We start from the raw sequence: 22,491 nt of genomic DNA, 5'->3' as shown, positions 1-22,491 counted from the left end.
AGCAATAAGTCAGCCCTGGGAGCACAGGTGAAGGCAATTCTCCTGTGCTCCTAGACCGCATTTAAGAGCTGTCTACCACTGGAGAAGGATCTCCTTTGTTGATTACTCCTTGTGAAAACTTTCAGTGAGCCTAAGTCACTAAGCTCCATCTACTCTTCTATAACATACCAACTTTGTTAGCTTAATTCTTCTGTAAATTTCCTAACTATAACATCAGTATATACATTGATTGCAAAATACCAAATAATAGAATCTATTTGCCAGCAGTAAGGCCCCATAGTCATTAGTTACTTGCCAAAATTTCAACCTGAATTCACAGAATAAACAAGCCAACAAATCCTTCTGCATGTTCTAAGATGCAACCTCTAAGTTCTAACTACAGAAACAGAACATTCTGATATTACTCTCGATTTTTCACATGTAATAAAACAAGCACCTGAATGTTCTCTAAATCTGCTTAATAGAAGTCCTAGAAAAATAACCCAGCATTTGGAGCCTATTGTCAGTATTGTGAATTATTATACCTCAATGAGATGCAATTATGATCATCCATAACATAATGAATGATATACTGTAATTCTGGGGAGGTGACAAAGTACTTTTATGAGGTATTCCACAGAAAAAAAGATAAATATGCTAATGGTACCACAAGAAAAAGCATGGTGTATACTAGATAATCAAGAAAAAAAGCATTACATCAAGTCTGAGGGGACTGGAAGAGAAGCAACCACTCACAGGTGCATTATCTGCTGTTCAAAAAGGTTTGAGATCCACTTGATATTTTCCTTACAGTAGGGAATTCATTAAGCCTTTCCCCACAAAGAGGATTTTTTATAAAGCTCAGGATAAAAAAATCTGCATGAAATTATTTCTATCCTGAATGCACTTACTGGCCTTCAACATTCACTCTTCTACTAAAATACTAACGAAATTAAGTGTCATTCATAGAGCTTACCATTGTTCTATTCAGTAACAACTGTTCAGTAGTTTCAGAAGACCTAAGATGAGGACTAGAAGTTTAGACAGATGGAAAGCATTGTCATTTATCTTTTGCTACATTATGATACTAGTTTAAAAAAAATAAAAAGAACATGAACAAAATAAGTAAATAATGAAAACAAACAAAAGCATGTGTTCGCGTCCGAGCATATTCAAGAAGAAAATAGTATTCAGTGATTTGCTGTGGCTGTGTTCTGATGATAGCTAAAGCAGTACAACTGTTCCTTCTTAACAGTCAGACTGAAGTAATAATAGCAGAAGCCAGGTCAGTGAACTCCAGTTAAGCTCTGCAGGGATACACAGGTCATGCAGGTCAGTCTAACTAGACTAAGTCAGACCCACATTTGTTGCATGCTTTTCACATAAAGTGATATTAGATGATTAGCTTAACATTTCACTGTTGGCAACAATGTCAATAGGTCTGTATTTCCACATCAATTATAGTAACATCTATTATAGGAGCAACAAAAATTTTCAACTAATATGAATTCCTGAGATAACATGAAAAAAATCCTCCTTATAACCTATAAAGGCTGCTTCTTTACCTTCTAGTGGCATGGCAGCATCATCAATTTCTTTTATGTAATAATAAAACTTAGCAAATCAAACTTTCAGCTTTCTTTGCTAAATCCTCACTGAAGAAATGGAAATCTATGAACCTGAAATTCATATTGCTGACCAGTGCAGAAGAGCATCTCTGAGTATATAGTCAGTTTAGAAGTTGCAATTACTTCACCATACAGCTGAACCAACATTAACTGCATTCTGGAGGAAACATAAGATGCCCTGTGAAGTCTTCAAGCAAGCAGCTTTCGTTTTCTAGCATCTAATCTCTTCAAAAACATAGACACTGTGAATCTTTTCAGAACATATATTAACTAATTTTTTTACAAACTATTCTTTAACTATTTCTCTTCAGTCTGCAGGGGCTGTCATAGCTTCAAGAGACGTAGTAATCTCCATTTACAAGTAGATGGCACATTACCACAGTACATTGATAAACAGGATATACTTCAGACATATGTCTCAAACACATAAAGACATCTGAGATAATTCCCTACTGAAAATTAACTTTAGTTCAGTGTAATGAAGTTCAAATATACATTTTAAAAGTATTACCAGTAACTAATTGAGTAGTTATGCTTAACAGACTCCATAACTATTATTACACTTCTGTTTGAACTGTCATTTGTAAAACTATTGGCAACAGAACTGAAAACAAATGCATCCTTCACATTTTTACACCACATAGCAATATTAAATTCATTGAAAGCAGAAAATTAAAGAATGCATCATGAAAACGCATGCTCCCAGTCATAATGTTTAACTCTTGCAGAAGCAAGCAGATCTCAAAATACGGCCTCAGAATCTGTTACATCCACTGTATCTCAGTAACACTAATTAAAAAGGTTGTTTGCTTCTAACAAGCCAGTAATCAATATGAGAAAGAAAAATTACAAAGGCTGTTTCATCAATAATTTGGAAAAGAAAAAATATGCTAAAAATGCCAGAAATCATTCTTAGCTGTAGCGCAGAATCAGGATAAATGCCAAAAATGAAAATGCATTTGCTGGAGTCAATGAGAAGTTTTGTAAAATAGTGAATGTTTTCACCTGCAATGCAATGGAAAGCACAAGAAGACAGCAGAGCATACATTCAACATACCAGAAATAACAAAAAGTGATAAGATCATTCTCCATCTTGATTTCAAATAAGTGCACTTCAGCATCAGCACATCAGCAAGCCCATCATTCACTTTGTGATTTCCTGCATTTCACACAACAGTAGTTACGAAATACTAATTTGAATATTTAATTATGTTCTTCATGTAGACATGTGGTATTGTGATACCATAAGCTTTTTTTAATGATGATTTTCAAAATTATTAATTAGGGATAGATTTTGCAAAGTATTTCATAACCTCAGCCCTCTCTGAATTGAATGGAAAGAAGCAGTCCAGCACCTTGCAGAAAGGAGCCTAAGGCAACAATTTCTTTGCTGAATTAAATATTCAAAAAAGATAATTACTAGCAGAGCAGATGAAACAGATAAGGCTACGCTAACTGTTAGAGAAATGAAATGAAGCTTCTATCTACTCATGACTTGTACAATTCCTACTCAGTCACTGGGTTGTGAAGAGCTCTTATTTGACAAACGAAAAAAAAAATCAAAAGAGCCAAGCTGGTAAGCATAAATAAAAATCTGCATGAATATAATTCATTGTATTATAAACTCAGTATAGGTTTCTAAGTTTCTTCCTCCCTGGTTTATTAGTGGCTTAGGGATTGTATACTTTATTTATTTATTTATTAAATCTTATAATATCTTATAATATATATCATTTAGGATATTCAGTCTAATTTCTGTGTCATATTAAACATAATTTCATACAATTATCAATAACTCGTAACAGATAAATGCATTTTTTACCACAAAGACAGCTGGTCTTGGCTTAAATGTATCAGGACAGTATAAATAAGCAGTACACTCCCTACCAGTTTGTTCTACTGCAAAAATCAGTCTCCTTAGCTACAACATATTTTTATATCAGGTGTGAATGTATTTTCTTTAAATTTTAGCTGTTTTTTCTGATGTGTGTTTGGACCAGCTCCCCTGCACCTATGTTTTTCTCTCTACATAAGTCCTCACCCACCATAATTCAGCCAAATTTAAATACTTCTTCCAATGACTTAAGCAGACAAAGCAGTAGATTTCCCTGTGGGGAATACTTTCTATAGCTTTCTAAGGGGACATTAGATTTATCTCTGAATTAACTCCAGTTTTGTTTTTTGTTTTTTAAATCAATATTAATATTTGGAAATGAGAACTCAATAAATTTTTCCATCACCAAGGATATATACAGAAGGTCCCTTCCCTCATTTACATTCTCTCCAACAATGTTCTGATGGGTGTTTTGGCACTAGAGCGCATGGGAAAGCTCACAGAGAATTGTTTTCTCCTTCCATATTCATAGATTCTCTCAGAGTTACAGTTTTTTCTGTGCTACGTGCTTACATAGATCCAAAACCAAAGTATCTTTCAGTGAGATCTAGTTAAAGAGCTCCAGATCAGTGTTTATCAAGAAGCAAAGTACAATAGAAATATTTAGCTGTACAGATAACTGCCTCTCCTTCCTATCTTCATCAAGATGTCTACCCACTCCAATAAGTAGATGCTCGCTTTAAGATTTGGTAAACAGTAAATTATCTCCCTCATATGAAAATATGCAGCTGAGAAAAGGGACAGATTCAGTCATCTGTGATCACACACATAGCCTGACAAGGGACTAAACAAAACACTGAAGAATATCCACAATAGGTTGGTTATACCAAGAAATTCTAACACTTTGCTCCATAAACATCATTTGTGTATTTTAGCAGATATGAGAGAATGAATGCCAGATAAATGAGATGTCATGATCCTCAGCGAGCCATTTGTGCAGAATTATTGAGAAAGAAAAGACCATAGATTTTTATTGTCCAAGAACACATTTCTTTTAACCTAACTCACTTTTAATGAATGTATATGTATTCTGGAATGGAGATAGTTTAGCAGTTTCCCTTGGGCTTTTATTTTATTGCCTAACTGTTCTTACAAGTTTAAAGTCCAAATCAGCATCCCAATGTAGCAATTCTGCCCATGATATAAAATAGTATAATAATGCAGAAATTTGCTTTATTTGGAAAGTTCTTCCAGTAAATCAATTTTAGTATAAAGAAAAACGATATTACAGGTTTATTGCCAATAGCACTGATGATTCAAAATGCTATTCTGCCTGTTTCTACCTTGTTCTGTAGAACAGAGAACTAAATCTCCTTCATACCTCAGATTGGTCTGTCCTTGAAAGGGTGACACTGATGCTTACCATCTCTGTTCTTTCATATCTGTTACTGAAGTCCCACCTGTAAGAACCCAGAGCATTACTATATCCTAGAGGGATTCAGTCTGTCAGACAATGAAACTCCATCTATCTTTTCAAAAATGAACCTGGCTTGGACAAGAAGATTTCTGTGTTCAAGAGTGACACTACAGAAAATCAGAGCTGAAAACAGAATTTACCAAACACATGAATCTGCTTACTTTGCTCCAATGACATGCTTCAGTGTCTGATGAAACAGGACAAATGTTAAAATATATTTCTAATAAAGGATAATGAAATAAAAGAATCCATATGGTGATTTTTGCTTTTCTATGTGTGTATACAACTAAGCTCCCTCATTACTCAATTTTCATGAAAGTACATATAGATGTTTCTTTCCCTCTGTCATCTCTTTCAGTGTTTAGTGTTGGAAGTCTTCTATCACTGAACCTGATCCTGAAACTTCATTTTAAATGACAAGCAAGTTATAGCCCCTTCACTTAAGAGGCAATGAGCATCTGAGCCAGGGGTGTTGGATAAGGCTAGATCTACTAACGCTGAGAATAAAGTCCAGACTCTCATTATGACAGACAAATATTTTACAGTGGTCTGGATTCCTGGTAGTAGTGAGTGGTTAACACATAACAGAAGACAAAGTGAAGCTCAGTGCCAAAATACTCATAAATGTATGGTACCAGCTCTGGAAGTTGGTGGCCCTGCCTGTAGCAGGGGAGTTGGAACTTGATCCTTGTGGTCCCATCCAATCCAGGCCATTCTTTGATTCCGTGACTAATAAATAAACCTGTATCAAAAACTCATCAGTCAGAAATGACAGTGAAGGAGAAAAGTTGACTGTGAAAATCAATCATGTTATGAAGTGAGCCAGACTGCATATACACAGTTCAATGTGAATATGTGGTATCTTTCTCAAGGCCTTTTCAATAAATACCTGAGGTCATAGAATCATAGAATCACTCAGGTTCAGGAAAAAATCCCAAGACCATCAAGTCCAACCACAACCTAAACATAGTTAAACATCTAAAGCAGCAAGAGTTTTCAGAGAAATCTGACAGCAAATTAGACACAAGTAGGAAAAAAAATATGAGACAGACTGTCCCTAGTTTCATACTACAACCTCAATAAGGAAGTCCTTATCTGATTATTAAAAAAAAAAAAAAAAAAAAAGAGAGAGAGAGAGAAGAGACTGAACAGAAAACACCAGTTTTTATAGGAGAAATACAGCAACACACAGAAGAAATGAGTGCTATTCTGAAATCTTATGAGGAAATACTAATGCAACTAAGACAGTTTAAATTAAGATTAAGCACAACTATCTAAAAATATGATAAACACATAATGAAAAATTTTCAAGGAGGTGAAAAGGAAAATGTCTGTAGGTGTAAATAGATTAATGATATAGAACTTTCAAGTATTCACGTCAGAAACAGATTTCAAGTACTCAAGACAGGTAGATTAAGTCTCCCATAGGAAGGAGTCTCAGTGTTTGCGTATTTTATATAGAATATTAAATTGATTTTACAAACTTGCTTCAGAGCAACCCAGCAGATATACTCTATTTTTGCTACCCCCTTAGGGTAATGAATGAAACAATATCATTTATTTCTTCCTGCAGAATATATCCTGTAGATACACCAATGACATTTTTTCCTCTTCACTGCACAAGGCTATTGAATTAGAGCAAACAATCTTTTACATCATTGAAGGGCTGCAAAATAATATTGAATGTGAAACAAAAACAAACCTGCCAGAATAAGATTTTCCCTCTTCTGCACAGCCCATTTGTAGATATCTCAAATCGCTAAGGTGTGATAGAGATACAGTAGCACTTTTTTTTTTGTAAGGCCACTAGCTTTTGGCAAGGGAGAGTTGCAGATATAATATTGTTTCCAGGTTATCACAGAACTTTTAGCTTTGCTAAGAATCTGATTGTTATCAAGCGGGCTTGTGGTGCAACAGCAGTGAAACCACACCGGTTAAAAGTTTCACTCTGCATTTCTGGTCATATTTGCAAGTTGATGGTACAGTTCCCCAAAAAATAAAAAATATTACAAGATAAATGATATTTTCCTTAGAGTGTATTTCAGGCGCTCAAATATATTTTTTAAAAGTATGGCTCAATTTTCTTAGTAATAGTTATTATTATAAATTAGTTTCTTGCAATAAACATACCAATGTGGGGGTCTCTAGTTAACTCACCTATTTGTGGACCAGCTGCAAAGCTTGCCTATTATCACAAGAGCTAATACAATTACTCTAACTGAAACACTGGCTCACTGCAGCTTTAAACTCTGGGGACACAATGGTTCTACTGAGACTCAGCTGAGGCACACTGGAATATTTATATAGATAGCACATGCACAACATGAGCATCTCCTGTGGAATGAGTTGGACAAGAGGAGAAAGCCATGCAGCACATTATGTAACATCTCCAGCTGAACTGCAGCCATTTCTGTCATTTTAATGCCACTCGGTAACAAAAGTATTTCTCTCTGTGAAAACAAATTACACAACAGCTTTAAAAAGGAATCCAGTGGATTTTAATATGACACCAAATTTTCCATTCTGAAATCTCAAGATGGATTAGTGTAGCCGTATGCTTTCATTATTTCTATACACAGTGACGCTAAGGGTACACAAAATTACTATTCAAAATAAGAAAAGTTTCCATTCCCTTACAGCATCAAGAGATCCTGTGGACTAACTTCTCTAGTCTTAATCAAATCAGCTTTGGAGAATAGGATTAGCTTGGTTAAAAGGAGAGACTTAGTATTCAAATAAATGAATTAAACAGAACCCTGAGTAGACTTTCACTATCACAGTGGCTGCATTTTTTCATATCCCCTGTTATTCACATTTGCCTGCAAGACACAATGCTAAATCAATCTAATATTCCTTTGGAAAGTTTTTTAGTGAAATTCATTCTGGTCATTAAATTAAAGGACAAATTTTTGCCCTCATACTTATGTTATAAAAGATTAATAACAATTTCACTCCAGAATTACAGACTAATTTTAAAACCATGATCTATTTAAAATGTTCCCTTAATTATCACTTATTTAATATATCTGTTGAAATAGAAAATCATTACAACAATTACTTTGGGTATTCCATTACTCAAATTCTATTATTCAAAAGAGTCATGAGACAGCAGAACCACTTACAGAAGGTTAATTATCTAAAATGGTCCATTACAAAACATTTCCAACTCATGAGTAGCTCTGTCTGTTCAGTGACCACTGTAAAGTTTTCCTCAGTTCAGATTCCATAGGAGGCAAGTGTTACTACCACAAAAATGATGCCTTAATGCCTTTTCCCTCTCTACTTGTTGTCTTCAGAGAGGATGAGTATTTGAAGGATAAAAGCACCAAGCTAGCTTGCTCAAGTTAGATATAAGACATGAGAAATTACCAGTGTAACATTAAGGAAAGCAATTCACTTGACTCAACCTTTCTTTATCTTTAGAATATTCTTGACTACTAATTCTGTTATTTACTTTTTAGGAACCAAGAAGGGAGTTGTTAAAAGGGTACTTAAGTATTGGCATTGATAAACCAGACAACTACATAAGCCTACTATAAAACAAAATGTAGATTTACACACATAACAGTGACTTTCAGTGATAATAACCAGGCAGCCTCCAAGACTTTCAGACAAAATAAATCTTCTTTGTGTTGTTTTTTCCTTTCTTTCTCCTTCATTTTCAAGATATTTATTTGTACTATTCATGAGAAACAATTATTTTGATACATGAAGAGTCCACTCAATCATACATATACTTGAATCCTGGGACAGAAGTAATCTTCTCTTTTCTAGGGTATGAGTTTTAAAATGCAAGAGTAAATAGTTTCTGTGGCAAACTAGAAAGGTGACTTTGTCACAGCAATAATATTTGCTGTGAACAAATTCAGAACCAGCCACTGTTTATTAAAAGCTGAGAAGTGTGTAATCCATCCCTGCTTGCACTCATGTTTGCCAAAGCTACCAAGGGTTAATACAGTATTTTTAGAGACAAGATTTTTCTTCTGTATTTGAAAGATTTTTTCTGTTGCAATTTTACCTGGCAGGCAGCTGAACAACACAGTTATTCACTCAGTCTCCTCTTCTCCCAGTGGGAAGGGAGAGAGATTCAGAAAAAAAAACCCACACAAAACTCATGGGTGGAGATGAAAACTGTTTACTAAAATAGAACAGAGAAATAATGTTTACATATACTATAATGTATAGTATCATTGCTATTATGAGTGTGTATATATATAATACATATACACGCACACACAAAGCAAGTGATACACAAGAGAACTGCTCACCATCTGCTGACTGATGTGGAGCCAGTCCCTGAGCAGTGTCTGCCCCCATCCCAGGCAATTCACGTTGGTTTTACAGGTTTTTCTTTGCAGGACATCATATGGGATTGAAAAGTAAAAGCTATCAGTGTGTTATTTTCTCTTGAAGACAAAATATAGTGTCATATGCAACAGTGGAAAAAAAAAAAAGCCCAGCTGACACTAGTACGTTCTATAAGATATTTAGTAGTAGGGGACAAGCAATAACTATAAGGAACATTTCAGGAATATGAGGCAGAGTACTCCTAGTCTATTTAAAGTGACAGTTCTTGTATTTCTGGATATCTTTTCTTCTTCCGTGCCAAATAGAATTGAGTGAGGTGAAAAATCATCAGTGAGCCATCTAGTTAAGGTTCTTGCCCTGAATATTTGTTAAAAAGCATGTATGGTATTTGGAGAGAGTAACGTATCATTCCTTACTGCAATTTAAATTCATTTTCCACTAAAAAAAAAAAAACAAAACAAAAAAAACCCATCAATTTTGCGACTAAGAAGCTGCCTCTTGACATGTTTTTTAACATCAGCTGAAGACAAAAACTCTAACAGCTCTAAGAATCAGAAGAGAGGAACACTCCATTTATGAACTGCAACCAGATGGAAGAAATGGGTTGCAAAGCAAGGCTATGACTACATAGGATGCTAACTGCAATATTTTACATTAGTTCCCAAACTGACTAAGCAATTTGCACGTGATACTTTAAAGTGTGTCTGCCAAGGGATGGAGTTTAACATGAATGCAACAATCAGTTAGAGAAGCTGGGAACACCAGTTTTACACCTCAAGTGAAAGGTTAAGGGAAGAAAGGGAACCAGGGAGTCACTGGACCTGATAAAAGATAATGGAGATGCACTGACAGGTTAAATTGTCAGTCACTAAGCTGATGATCAGTTCGTGGCTGATTCATGCTCAGTTTTATTGCTGTTGTTAAGTCTACTAGTGATTTTCTTTTCTTTTTTTGTTCACACATTCTATGGCAATTTCCCTTCAGACACAACCACTCAGTATCATATTTAACTTGTCATAAACCTCTTAAACACTTTGTAAGCCACATAGCAGGAATCTACCTGAATCACAGGGCAAGACAGTAGAATTTTTGTCTCTTTCTAGAAAATTCTCTGACAACACAGTACTACAGTGTTCCTCAGTAAATACGTCTACTGTTCCTTAACAGGAACACTCTTTCTACTCTGAGTGACATATGGATACACAACCAATTTCACATTTTGACTATTTCCCTCCTCACTTCTTCTCAGTACAGTAGCTTATGCTGTATTAATGAGACTTCCAGCAGTCTAAAACAAATCCCAAATTGAATATGCTCTGAAAGGACTCCCCCAGTTTCCATGTAAAAATGTGCTGTTCATAAAAAACAACAAAAAAGTAATTTTACAAAGACCAAGAGAAGGGTAGCACTGAAGGGGGAATTCCCAATAATAATGATTGCATATAACTATTTTTCTGAACAATAAATCAGAGGATTAAGACATAAAGAAGGTACTCAGTATAAAACCAGGCTTCTTCCCCTCTGTGCCTTAGAAGATAGCAGACAAATTCATGTCTTCAAGCCACTACTGACAAAATGCTATGAAACACTTTTGGATACGAAATCCCAAGAGAAGATTGCAGTTCCTGTTCAGTGAGCGGAGGCGTCATGCTGGAAGTGAGCAAACAGTCCGCAATTCACAACAGAAATTAAACCACCTGGTAAAGTTCCACACAACCACATTCTACTGAAAATTAAGGCCCTGTTTCAGATTTTTTTTCCTGCAGTACATGCCTTCTCATTGTAAAGGAATACAATGAATTGTAAAGGACAATTCATTGTCTTATCAACACGATGTAGTCAAATATTTAGTGTTCTCTATTTTTTGAGAGGATGCACTAAAAAAAAATTTTGTTACTTAAATTAAAAAAAGCAGAAAGATTTTAATTTCTTATTTTGAAAATAGCTGTGTCTTCATTATATTTGCTATATCTTGTAAGAATAAAATTTCCACAACTATTTTCAGCTGTTCAAAGCCATTTTCTAGATTTCAGCATACAGGTTAATAGGCCATAGTTTCGTCACGGGGTTTATATTCTCCTGTCTAAAATGCATTATAGGAATATATAAATAAAGAGACATACATATATTATATATATGCATACGTATGTATGAATGTACATACAGGGTTCTTTTTGAATAATAAATGTAATGATATAATTTTGAATTTCTGTGCAGCAAGCTATTAGTTTTGAAGTTCTATGGTTTGAACGTGGAAGCTGGACACAATTTAGTAGCATTATTCCTATCTTAAAAAGAGAAATATAGAATGATCTAAACCTTTCTTAATTATTGATCTTATTTTAAGTATTTTGACAGTAACTTCAGTATAGTTCAGTATAGTAATCCATTCTGACTTTTTGCTTGGATCACATCATTTTCTAGAAGATGCTGGAATATTTAAATTCCAACATTACCTCATGCAATAACCACTAGAAAGGTAAAATACTAAGATAAGTAGCATGACAGAATGGGATTCTGGTTCCAAAGGCAAGTACTGATACAGTAGTATCTGTCTGCTGACTCAAATTTGCATCTGTTTCTTCTGTGCCTGTTTCTTAGCTATATTTCTCCAAAGGCCCATTATGTGAGTAACAATGATAGTTGACTACATGGATGTGTAAGAATAAAAATCAGTGTGTAGCACTGTGGAAGAAGCTAACCTGGATATCAAGCATTTACAGCACAATGACAAACTTTTGTCCAGAGTCTGGACTGGATTTCAAACACCAGCATCCAGGATTTTTAGAAAGATTGTCATCAGCTTATTACTAGACAGAATATGTTCTTCCATGTGCTTCAGGACTCAGTCATGGGTGTTGTAGCAGGCTAGGATTTAGAAGGAATAAAATGGTAAATTTAGAATAAAACTGATAAAAAGAGAACTAAAAGAAAAAATAAGCTGTTTCACTTCCAGCTGTGCAACATGACACACTGATTTGAGATACATGGGTTCTCAGTAAGTAGATTCAATTAACTGGAAAAATGCCGGGAAAGAATCCTGGAACTGAAGTCTGAAACTGAAATAAACAGGAGAGAAAGAAACAGTAAGTTTGAGATAAATCCAGGATATTTTACTACTGAAGGAAAAGATTTTTAATGAAATATGATAAACATAAAACTATACATGGATCTGGAGCTTAGCTTCAAAATGAACATGTTGGTTATCAGTAAGGCAGAAAGTTCATTGCCAATTTGAGAACTGGTTATAGCTTACAATACACATCTCTTTCCTAATACTCAGATTATGGGATATCTGAATGGATAATAACTGCATCCCACTAATATCCATTTACTCCTTTTAAAACCATTCAATACTTCAGGTCACTCAGTGTCTGAGGAAGACTGATTTGTCAGAGCAAGCATTAAAGAACTGAATTCCTGTTATCAAACCTAAACTGGAGTCCACGTTACCAAGAAATGCGAGGTTCTTTCAAATTAGAGCTTCCTAGCAATAGTATTTGATATCAGGTTTTTTTTAAATCTTTTGATAGCCAAAGTTACAGTGTGACTCCTGATGCATTTGATCCTTACTCTTGTGATAGAAAATTTCTCCAGGGCTTTCTGATGCTGCAGGAAAGATACACATCTCTTGAACTCTGTCGTGATCTAAAGAGTTGAGTTAAATATTATAAAAGCAGCAAAGGGGAATAAAACAATATTTAAATGCAAGCCATTCAGATGGCCTAGATGCTGCAGTCAGGCACAACATGAAATCACTGATGAAATGCGAAAGTAGGTGTCACATTTATATAAAGGATATGGTAGTATTGTAAATTAATGTTTGTTTCACAAGTCAACACACAGACTGAATTCTTCAAATTTAACCTTCAAAACCTATTTCAGCATGGTTTATTTTATTACTCGTAGGCTGAAAAAACTAATTCTTCCTAGAAAAATATGAGAATTCTGTCTTATATTTACACATTTTCAGTACAGCTGCAACTCTCTTTATCTGCACATCCTCACAGATGCTATCCTGCTAACTGTCATACTATAAGCAATCTCTGAAGATCAAAATCACCTATTTTTTATTTAGATTCAGAGATGAGGTCAACTGGGACCTAAAAACATCAACAAAGTCAAAATTAGTATGTAAAGCTGAGCCTACCATAACGTTAGAGAAAATTAAACACAGATGTGAAAAGGCATATAATAATTTAGACGAATGCTGCTGCTAAGAACAGACATGTGATGAGTCTTTTCTCACAATATCATCTAGTCCTAGTAGGAAGTTTATCTTCCACTTCCTAGAGCAAACACAGTTACCTTCTGTAGAAAGCTCATGAAGGTCTATCAGAACTTTGTCTCTAAGGCTACAACCCATTAAGTGTAATTTGTCACTTAACAATGAATTGAGATAAGAGGCCATTGAGAAGAGGCCATCTAGTTAAAAAGAAACACCGACATCTCAAAAAATATGACAAGTATGAGAACAAAGTTTGCAGATGATATCCTCACACACAGATCCCTTCAAATTATAGCTCAGCGTTCATTCACAGACCAAGAAAACAACATAGTTCCATAGATTTTTTAGAATCAATCTGAAGAAGCTGAAAATAGCCATAATTCCCCGAAAATTCAAAGCAAGATAAAATCATAGAATTGTGGATTGGATTGAAAAGGACCCTTAAGAACAAGTTCCAGTGCCTCTGCTAATAGATAGGAACAACTTCTTCTAGACCAGGTTGCTCAAAGGCCCACCTAGACCGCTTTGAATGTTTCCAGTTGTTGAAGACTGTCCTTCTTATGCTAAAATACATTGCTACTTGAATGTGTTCAACTAATTTAAATTTGGACTGATAAGCAGGTTCTCTGCAGCTCAGAGGAAGATTGCACAGCACGTTTCCATGCTTCTCTCTCTTTGTCTGTCACTACAACTATACCACTTCTTCATAACTTAACATATTTGCTTGCAAATATTTGCCATGGTGTAGTTAAAATAATTTCCTTTCTGAATCAACTGGGTTCCTGGAGCAAGAGTTGAATTCAGCAAAGACCTACGTAAGCAAGGCTTTCTTGTCTATGAAATTATCTTTGCCTCAAAGATAATTGTGCTTTGTGGTATTAAGCACTCAGGCATATTCAAGTTATTCTCAGAAATAATAATAAAATGCTTAATAAAGACCCATCTGAGGTTTTGATGGAAATGCAAATTTAATTTCATAAAAATAATTAAACTGCTCAGCTTCCTATTATTCTTGAGGTCTTCTGTGCTCAACTCACCTATCCTGGGAGTCACCTCTTTTTATTTTCATTGCATATCGTTCCATGCTGTAGGAAACAATGAAGTGCAGCTGAGGACTCAAAGCCAGCCTAGGTGGGAGGGGGGTGGAAAGTGACTGTAGAAACATCTGGACTCACTGCAGGGTAGTCTGTTTCAAGGACGTGTAGAAACAGTGATAGAAAATTAAGCAACTTTTAATATTCACCAGGAAAATAATGCATCTAATGTTGTACTGGAAACAAATACTTTACTGTCATTTAATATTTTACTCATACTCTACAAACTAGTAAATTATCATCAGTGTCCAGATAACATTTAATCTCTAATACTTCACTCTAGAGGAATAGCCAGAAAAGCAGTAATGTATGTATTTTGACATCAAGGTCATAACGTGTAAACTGCACCAAAAACTTTCAAATGCCACAGAATAGTCCAGCAGAGGTGGACAAAAGAATGAGGTGGAAGAAGTTAAAAATATTTCTACTTTTGTCATCTTAAAGTATATACCTATGTTATATCCAAGAGAACTCAACCATAGGTAAAAATATCTTTGGGGGTATTTAGCATGCACCTTATTCAGGGCTTAAATTTCCTTTTGAACAACTAATTATAATACAATCAAATAACCTGAATTCAATACACCAAAGTGGTGAATTCTTGCTGACATAGCCTGGAAGGTGTTTGTATGTTCATGATGCCATCCTGACTAAAGCAGCCAACAACTCTATTAATGCATTGTTAATTATGAGACCTTATGAGATATTCTGACTGGATCTCTTAAGATCATCAAAAATGGTTTCGAGTTTTAAGTTAGAAAGAAAACACTTCAAAAGATTTGGAAGGAAAGATGGAAAATAATTTTAAATTCTCTACAGAGGTAAACAGAAGAGATACATGCACAGAAGGCATGGGAGTTTTTATGTAAAGCAACTGTCAATTCATCTTGAATGAAAAAGCTTTCAGTTATTTTTTAGAAGGACAATATAATATTTTAAAGAAAAATCTAATAGGCAATTACAAACACATGCAGAAATTAATGCTATGAGTTAGAAATTTCTGATATTGTGGTATGAAATTATTATCCTTCAGCTTTCTTTCAATAAATATAAAGCTTTATGTCTTGTTTTTGTTTTTTTGTTGGTTTTTTTTTTGTTGTTTTTGTTTTTGTTTTCTTTAAATATCTTCAGGATTTTAAAGGAGATTTATATTACAGTGGTCAAGTGACACATGAAAACAAAGCAGTAATTTTTGCAACAAGCCAGAAATGTTACAAGGAAGGCATTAAACAGAAATTGAAGATTAAAAGATGAAGAAAAATGTATCAGATCATTAAGATCTTAATGTGTAAATAATATTGCTTCATCAGCCAGTTCAGCACAAACAGGATTTCAGGATACTTAAAATCTGCCAGTCATATAAAAGTAAGAATGAGAAAGAATAACAACAGAAGCACTTCAAGTATGCTAGAAGAGAATTTGAAGAGTTTAGTTTAATAATACAGCTACATTAAGTTATTTCAATGAAAATAACAGAAAACTAATTACACTTTCAGGGATGAATATTTACTGGTTTAGCTGCATGAACCAAGTCATCACAAGGTCAGGCAAGACATATTTTAAGTGCCAAAGAAATTGCAAGTGCACACAGATAGGAGCACCAGAGGAGGTGTGGACTATCTTAGGAGCAAGACATATTTCAAAATACTAAGTGGTGCCCGTAGAGCACCAATGGTACTGATATAGACAAGCATCCTGAGAAAATCCAATTTAATCATATTTAAAAGTTGTCTATTTCTTTGCTCACTCTATCACATGCAAAATAATGAGTTTATGTCACAAATCTGTCCAAAATAACAGCCACTTGCAAGCATATCTCAGAAGTGTTTAATCACCACTGAAGAGAAATAGTTCACCTTATATACAGTCATAAACTACATCAGTGGTCAGTGAAACACTGGAACTGTGAGAGACCACAGTTACAAAAATCACCAGTAAGCATTTCTTACTGTAGCCTGACATCACCTGTACAATCTGACTACAAAGTCAGGGCTATTCTGAAATTAATATAGTTACTATGTTAATTTCCCTGAAAACATTCATCTATTTTGAAGTTCAATCATAATAACTTTCATTAACATATTGTGATGTTTGTACTTTTTAATTTGGAGGATAAAAAAGTATTACTTATTATAGGAAACACTTAAATATGATGGTAAAAAATTATTTTGAATACTTGATTACAAATCTAGAAAACAATACTAGTATGTCTGAATTTTATTATACAAATCATGGAATGCATAGTTTAGCAAGTTCAATACAGCTATTTCCTGACATTACTTCTGAGACTAGGACTTCTCAATATAACTCTAAAGCGAAGGATATTCCATTGGACACACGTTTCTTAGGACCAGAGCAAATCTCATCTGAAACAAAACCCTGAAAGCCAGTGTGAATATCAAGACCTCAGCATCAACTATTTCCCTCTACTGATCTAGTACTTCACAATAGTACTTGCTTTTGAAGACATAGCTGGAAACTCAAATTTCAAGTATCCCAGCTTGGTTAGAAGAGATGCTGTACTCTTGCAGCAGCCAGGTAAAAAGGATATATTCTTTTCCCCCACTTCTCAGTTAGTTTACTTTAAAAAAAGATGATTATTCGCTAAAAATCATAGGAAAATATCTTCTTTATTTAGGAAAAATAAAAAAAGAAAAAGCCCCAAACAAACAAACAAAAAAAATAGAATACCTACTCATTCTCCCTAGGAGAAAGCTTCTAGTGAAAACATTCATTCTGAAAACAGTTATACAAACTCACATAGCACGAGGGTAGGTCCAGCAGAACTAGCTGCAATAGAGAAGTTGTGTAGCTGCCCCTTTGCCATGCCTACATGCACCATTCTAGGCTGCTACTAACAGAGGGGAAAAAAGATTTCAGCTCTTTCAGCCCTCATCCAACAGAACACATCCCAGAAGATTTTGGGGGATACAGGCTCAAGTTACCATTTTAGGAAGACATAAATCAGATCCACTGCTTTGGAAAGTGTCAGAAATGCTTGTTCTATTGCATAGCACCTAGAATCATCACTGACTACTATTCGCTGTTTTTAAAGTATTGTCATTTCCATTTCCTAAACACCATTTTAAAACCTCCAGATTATAACTTCAGCAGCTTCACAAAACCTAAGTGAAAAAAAGCAAATGAGTGGTGATCTGCACTGAGGAAATGAGAAAAAACTAACTTGGAACATACAGTTTTCTTTAGTGTTTAAAATACTTTTCTTCCATGACTGCAAAGTCATTTGGATTTTTAAACAGAAGGCCTTTCTCAGTCTCACTGAATTGATTTTACAGACGCTATCTTTCTAAATGAGGTACTCAAGAATTTTGCTTAAACCAGTGAAACTCCGGCTATCATGTCAGTTCTACTTCTGCTAAAGTCCTTTTGAAAATAAAATGGAATCAAAGAGAAGGCAACACATTTCATATCACATCTTTCCACTTCCAGATGTACCAGAGGAATGAAAACATAAATTACAACACCTAACTTGGTATGTAACTATGGCAGTCATTATTCACCTTGCAACAGTTCACACCCAAATTTAGATAAGTATTGAAGTATGCATTAGAAGGAAATAAGGTCAATTTAAAATACAGGCCCTTAAGCAGTTATTCTGATTGTGACTGGCAAACCTGGATATTCATTTTGTTGCAGAATAAATGAGGTACTCAGATAGACCAAGCATTAGTGTAATACAGAGGAACTGCCCAATGGAAACTGGAGCAGTCATCTTCCTGACAGAACTCTCTCTTGTGATTGTTCTACCTTGCAACTCTCATACCCATATCTCTAGGGTCAAGGTGGATTTTCCATCCCAGCTCTTCACATCCTCTGTGGTCACAGGTAAAACCACAAGATGACACTTGGTGCATACTCACTACATCCTGTCTCTCAAGCAGAAGAATGCTTACTTCTAATAGCTGAGATACTGGTTTGTACAGGTGAAAAAGGAGACTTACTCTTTCTTTCAGCCACTGAACTAGTTTCTCCACAGCTGAGACACGGGCTTGCAGGGTAGAAGAGAGACTTTAGTTTCTCCTTCCATCTTAGCAGGAGTTTCTTTCCTTACAACAGCTTGAAGCAAGGAAAAAAAAAAAAAAAATGGGGGAAACAGAACAAAATATTGAGGAAGGAACATGCTTTCCAAAACAATCTTCCTTACATTACATAGTTTAATAGGAAAAAAATGAAGGAACTTCCTCTCTCCTTTCATAGAAGGTTGTGAAACCTTCAGACACTTTCTTGTCAAGCAACAGTTGCTGTAACAATACAGTCAGGCCTCTTGCTTAGAGGATGACAGAACTAAACCTGCAGAAACCACCTATTGGTATAAGGACTGGTGAGCAAGGACCAGTGTATGAGTGTCAAAGTACTCACTTCAACACACTGGGTGTGGTTTAGGCATGGTCCAAGCAGCCATGGAGGGAAACATAAAAGGCCAAATTGTAACTTGCACATCTATGCTACTGCTTCACTCAGAAGAAATGAAGGCAGAGAGAAGGGCATCTACACCCCTTTGAATAGTTAAAGAAGCATTATTATGTGTTTTACAAGGAAGGACAGGTTTTAAATGCAATTACATATTCCCCTTCATCTGAAATTTATCTCTGGCATACAGAAGACTTTTGAGTATTGCTTAGTGTCTGCATTGGCTCAGGCATATGGAGCTGCAGCAGACAACAGCAGAATACTGATCCCTCAGAAGTCATCAGAGGAGGAGACAGCTCCTTTAAGAACTATCTTTTTACCTTGAAAAAAAAAGTCCAGTGACCCCAGTTTGGCAGTAATACTTCCACTGGGCACCATATGTCTACCACAGAAACCTGCAGCACAGTCACTTGCACTTGATCTCTTAAACAGTTCCACCTACTGCTGCACTACCCTGGCACAGCTGTTTGGCTGCTGTCTCAAGCTGAGAAATGTTCTCCAAACATGTTAGTGCTGCACTGGCACACCGCACAAACCAGGCTCCTCCTTCCTACCTAGAGACACAGTTTTTCACTAAATCATTTGCCACCTGGAATCTCTATGCTATTTTGCACTGAATAAAGACTGAACGTGGATTTACCAGCTAGGACAGGCTTTTGTTTTGCTCTCCCGAGTCCTGCCCAAAGCTGCTCAAGCTCCTTCCACAGCTGCACAAGGCCTTTTCTTTCCTCCCTAGGTTGTGGCCGAACCACCCTTTTAGCCATGTATTTTATGCTCCAGACAGACTGCGTCTCTGCTGTTTTTTAAATACAAAATAAGCACTATTTCTCCTTCAGGCTGGTGGTAGTTGTGACATACCTCACGCTGTCTTTAATTCAGCACGTTCCATCCGTGCATTCTCTGAGATACTCAGAGAATTTATCACAGAGCCGTTAGTATCGGCAGCAAATTGAAACGCAGCACAACCTCCACCAGCGGACAGACACGAGGCTCTGACAGCGTTCACAGGGCGGCTGCAGGGGGCGCAGCGAGCCTCAGCCAGATGTGATTTTTATATCACCAAATTAATCTATCAATGCCAGTATCTGTAAAAACAAACAAACAAACAAACAAACAAACAAAAAACACTACTTTTTCTTTTCCAATACAGGGATCTGAACCTGGTTTTAGTCTACTCCTTCATGATGTGAGATTTTCAGAACGTGTTTTTGCACCCTAATGTAACACTTAAGTCTGTGAACTAATGACAATATTTTTACCAGATGGTTTAATTTTTCAGAACAAAAGTACTGACAAATTACAGGAAATATGGTAATTGATTGAAGGTAACATGACTGTTTAGAAAGCAGCTTTGTGAGTGAAAAAAGAAGTGTACCAGAAGAAGAAGAGTACCAGAAGAGGTTTAGACTAGACTTAAGAAGGAACTTTTTCTCTCAGAGGGAGGTGAGGCACTGGAATGGCTGCCCAGGGAGGTGGTGGAGGCAGTGTTCAAGAGGCATCTGGATCCACAAGATATGGTTTAGAGATATGGTTTAGTGGTTTGCTGCAGCTATGGTAATGGGAGGACAACTGGACTAGATGATCTCAGAGGTCCTTTCCAATCTTGTGATTCTGTGATTCTATGAGAGGGAGTAAAGCAGCTTTTTTTCAACATCTCAGCAGCATAAAACTTCCCTCTTATTCTCTGTATGATAGTTGACTTAAGCACGTCTCAAATTCTGACTGAGTCACTGTATCTGCTGTCTTTTTGCCTTGTGAATAGGTATATACGTTAGCAGGGGAGCAGTTCTTCCAGTATGATGTTAATTTAAGGTGCTCTAGATTAAACATGAGCAATAGCAATGATTATCTAGCTAAAAATAGGGAAAAGTGTGAATGCTGGACAGAAGTCATTCCTATTCCTTGCATACTGAGCACAAGGTGATGTGAGACATCAAGCCTCCAGAGAAAATGATAAGAGAAAATAGAAGGCAGAAATAGGTGAAGCAGCAAAGGAAAAAAATGAGAAAGAGTAGAAAAGCAGATAAAAGCAGTGAGATTACTTTATACATCAAAATAATGGATCATGACAGGTATATATATTTGCATTTTGTGGAGTGTGCATTCTTCTTCTTCTTCTACCATATTTGATACTCTGATAGAATCCATCTAATAATCTGGCATTGTGCCCCATGTGCAGAACCAGAGCACCTCATATCTGAAGTCTGCTGAAAGCTATATGTACTGTCTCACAACTACAGATGCCTTATCAGATTAAATGCTCCTTTCAATTTCTTCCCTTTTCCTTTATGCATTTTTATTGTCACTAAAAAGTCTGAATGTGCAACGAAAAACAGAGCCATACCTTTCTATAGCAGATGTTCCAATCACCCAGGTCCATGGACTGTGCCTCATTCAAATTGCAAAAGCATAATAAAATGGATACAAGTGTAAAAGAACGTGGAGATAATGAAATAGGGAAAGTCCTTTATGACACCCCTCATGTGTTTCACTTTTTGACTGTGGTAAGATGAAAGGGTCAAGTAAATAAAAACCTCTTCCCATTCAATTGCCAGCTCTACCAAACACTGATATAAGTTATTTTTTCGCCTCTCAAGGAGAAAAAATACACAGGGGAACCCTAACATAAAAACAGTCCAACTTAACCAATTAGTTATCAGTATATATAACAATCATGCACTTACACTAGAAAGTAACCTTTGACTGGCAATCAAGGTCACATCTTCAAACTTTAGCCAGTTCAATGTACTAATCTGTTTTAAAATATTGTACCGGACAACAATAATTTGTAGTGCCTATCTTCAGCTCTGCACACGTTTTTCTTTCTCACTCTTTTTTTATATTTTAAGTAAATAGAGAGTGGCCCTTCAATGGATGCTTCTCTGGTTTTTAGGTCAGTCCTGATTTACGCATTGCTTGCACTCGCAAAAATAATGATTTCTTTGTAATTGCTTTTCTACAATCAGTGAACCTTAACTCTACATACTGTAATTTATTCCTAGTATAAACGCATTTTCTTTTCTCACTTCGCTAAGCAGAAATTCTTATAACACTTATGTCAAAGTCTGTATTTTCAGATCAGTAAAGTCAAAGCTTAGCAAACATTTTGCTTCTAAATTCTCATTTAGTTGTTTGTTTTTGTAGTTCGTGTGCAATCTGGATATGTAAGACCAAAATATTTTAATACTCAAAATTACATTGTTATTGGCCATTTTTATTACTCTCTCCATATCCTGGAGGCACACTGTATATGAAGACCTCAATAAATGAGATGGTAACTATATATAATGAGCTCTAATTTTACTTTCACTTATTAAGAAATATTTTTTGGGAAAAAAAAAAATAAATAAATGTAAATGGAAGACACCTGCATCCTCTTCAGAAAACAGCCTACTTTGATGTCACACAGTATCAGCAGAGGTCAGACCACAACATCCCTCCTTCACAGTGCTGTATTCAGATCACAGCTGCATCTAGCCTGCTCCTTGCATTGACCTCCATGTGTTTTAACA

General features: G+C 35.6%; 1 long non-coding RNA gene across 1 annotated transcript; it reads right to left on the bottom strand.

Annotated features, from left to right (window-relative positions):
• Positions 1-14,477: 14,477 nt before the first annotated feature.
• On the bottom strand, positions 14,478-20,168 carry LOC116653271. Its single transcript, XR_004306840.1, has 3 exons — positions 19,838-20,168; positions 18,511-18,625; positions 14,478-14,640 (listed from the first exon to the last, which is right to left on the bottom strand). It is a non-coding gene; the product is annotated as an uncharacterized LOC116653271 (long non-coding RNA).
• Positions 20,169-22,491: the final 2,323 nt, after the last annotated feature.

The sequence above is a fragment of the Coturnix japonica genome, chromosome 3, assembly GCF_001577835.2.
Source record: "Coturnix japonica isolate 7356 chromosome 3, Coturnix japonica 2.1, whole genome shotgun sequence".
Classification (NCBI taxonomy): domain Eukaryota; kingdom Metazoa; phylum Chordata; class Aves; order Galliformes; family Phasianidae; genus Coturnix; species Coturnix japonica.
The sequence above is the reverse complement of the archived record's forward strand: the minus strand, read 5'-3'. Positions and strand labels throughout refer to the sequence as shown.